Source organism: Arachis ipaensis, chromosome B2, assembly GCF_059453495.1.
Source record: "Arachis ipaensis isolate K30076 ecotype BB chromosome B2, ASM5945349v1, whole genome shotgun sequence".
In the NCBI taxonomy this organism is placed as follows: Eukaryota; Viridiplantae; Streptophyta; class Magnoliopsida; order Fabales; family Fabaceae; genus Arachis; species Arachis ipaensis.
In genome coordinates this window covers 98,299,788-98,302,665 of record NC_142437.1, presented here as the reverse complement: position 1 = coordinate 98,302,665, position 2,878 = coordinate 98,299,788, and the positions used below count along the sequence as shown (strand labels likewise).

The following is a 2,878-nucleotide window of genomic DNA, read 5'->3' as shown; positions in this document are numbered from 1 at the left end:
TTGTTGGCTAATTCTGTATTTACTAGCGCTAGACCTTCCCAAGGGAGAGGACTAGGATTTGCGAATAAGAGTTAGCTCAATCGCTTGACTTTCCTTTATTTAGTAAGGATTAACTAAGTGAAAACAACAACCTCTTTATACTACACTTGAGAAGATTCCAACAAGGATAGAACTTCCAATTAATCATTCCCCCAGTCAAGGCTTTTTAATTAGAATATATAATTTTCTATTAATTATAATTATTTATTTTTCTGTTAATCAACTCTCAAAAATCTCTCAGAAATTCCTGATTAATAAATTAGCACCATTTTCTGCAACTCGTTGGGAGATGACCTGGGACTCATACTCCCAGTATTTTATTCTAAACTTTTGTGACAACTTTTCTAAATTGATGAGGCGGATCTTAGCTGGTTAAGAACTATACTCATAACGTATTCCCTATTTTGATTTCTTAATTAGCCGACTTCTGCCCTCTCGTCAATTTTTGGTGCCGTTGTCGGGGAGTTGCAATAGTGTGCTAGATTATTAATTAGTGTACATATTTTTATTTTTATTTGCATATTTTATTTTTATTTTTTATTCTGTTATCATGAGCTATATATTTTTCTCATTGAATGACACGTTCACTGCCTAATCCGAGCTTAGCCGCATTTGATCCTGAAATTGAAAGAACTCTTTCACGTATTAGGCGAGCTCAACGTCGGTTAGCCTCTGTGGGTGGTGAAGTGATTGTTATCGATTCACCAGTCTCATCTGAGGGCGAATCTGAACCGCCATCTATCTGAGAGCGAAACAAGCTCCTTTACTACTGATTCAGTTGATTCACGTGGAGATAACATGGCAGCACCTAGGAGGATTACTCTCCAGGAAGCTGGAGCCCCAGATTTTACACTGCAGCTGTATCAAGTGCATCACCCAACTCTGGGTGCAGATTTTGAACTGAAGACTGCACTAATCAACTTGATGCCCAAGTTTCATGGCTTACCTGCTCAGGAGCCTATCAAGCACCTTAGGGATTTTCAGACAGCCTGTTCTACTGTAAGGCGTAATGGTGCAGATGAAACTTCTATTCTGTTAACTGCCTTCCCATTTTCTCTTGAGGGAAAGGCGAGGGCGTGGTACTACTCCCAACCTGAAGCGACCGTTACCAACTGGGATACGCTCAGGAGAGAATTTTTGGAAAAATACTTTCCAGCTGAAGTTACAGATAGACTGAGGAAAGAGATCTCCTGCATTGTTCAAGGTGAATAGGAGACTCTCTATGAGTATTAGGAGCGTTTTAAGAACCTTCTAGACGTATGCCCCCATCATATAATTGACAGACTAGTGTTGATCAGCTATTTCACTCAAGGCATGAAGCCTCGGGATAAGACTACACTGGATGGTGCTAGTAACGGTTCTCTGAAAAAGTACAAGACCGCAGATGAAGCATGTCAACTGATCAGCAACTTAGCTGAGTCCACTAGGAATCACAGGCACAGGCATAGCCACTCAAAAGCTGTTGCAGATATTTTCTCTAGCAGTGAAACTACTACTCTTACACAGAGTATATGTGAAATGACCAACCTACTGAAGTAGATGCAGTTAAATCAACAACAGGCACAACAAGCTCAGCCTCTCCCACCACAACAAAGCCAACAGTTGGTTCCACAAAGAGTATGCGGAATCTGTGCTGATTATAGTCATTATACTGATGAATGTCCGTAGCTCCAACAAGAAGACAACACTGTGGCAGCCACTCATAACTTCTATGACCGCCCGAATCAAGGATACAATCAACAAGGCGGCAACTACAACCAAGGTGGGAACTATAACCAAGGATGGCAGGACAACTCCAACCAGGGTTGAAGAGATAATTTTAACCATGGCTGGAGGGACAACTATAACAGAGGAGGCAGAGACAACAATGGAAACCAGAGGTGGAATAACAACAACAGACAGCAGAATCAGAATCAACCTTACAGAGCACCTCACCTAAAACAGTCCCAAGGACCCCAGCACAACCAACAACAAGCTCCTCAGATCACTTATCCTAATTTCTCATCAAATGACAAGATGCTCCATTCTCTTGCACAAGGACAACAAGACATGCAGACGTAGCTGAACTCTACTTTAAATGGTCTGAATGCCACTTTACAAGCTCTCGTCTCTCGGATAGATTCATTACCTAATTCCACCAACCAACCTTCAAGCTCCAGTAGAATTCCTTCTCAACCTCTTCCTAATCCCAAGGGTGGCATCAATGTCATCACTTTGAGGTCCGGAACCACATTACAAGAGAGGAACCATGAGGAGCCAAGCCCACCAGAACACGCCCCAGCTGAGGATGTGGTGGAAGTAGAAGATGCTGAAGAGGAAGAGGACGTCCAGGACATGGTTGAAGAAGAAGAAGCTCAACCACGGAATGAAGCACCAAGGGATGCAGAAGCTGCAAGTAACGCCATTCCTATCCCATTTCCATAACTGGCAAGGAAGCCCAGAAAGCAGATGAAACTTGATCCCAAAATGGTAAAAATATTCAAAAAGGTTGGGGTAACTGTTCCCCTTTTTTATGTTATTCAGCAGGTACCTAAATATGCGAAGTTTCTAAAAGATTTATGCATACATAAGGATAAGATTAATGAATTAGAAACTATTCCTTTAGGTAGTTCTATATTTGCTTTAATGGGAGGTATACCTGAAAAATGTAGTGATCCAGGTCCATGTTTGGTTAACTGTACCATTGGAGGTGTAATATTTTCTGACTGCATGTGTGATTTAGGAGCGTGTGTTAGTATAATGCCATTGTCTATATATGATACTTTGAGGCTCCTTCCCTTAAAAAGGTCGGCAGCTCGTTTTGTGTTAGCAGATAAAAGCATTATTACAGTAGTTGGAA

At 41.4% G+C, this 2,878-nt stretch overlaps 1 non-coding gene across 1 annotated transcript; it reads right to left on the bottom strand.

Moving 5' to 3' along the window:
• Positions 1–1,209: 1,209 nt before the first annotated feature.
• Positions 1,210–1,316, bottom strand: LOC148574962 (small nucleolar RNA R71). Its single transcript, XR_015905546.1, has one exon. It is a non-coding gene; the product is annotated as a small nucleolar RNA R71 (small nucleolar RNA).
• Positions 1,317–2,878: the final 1,562 nt, after the last annotated feature.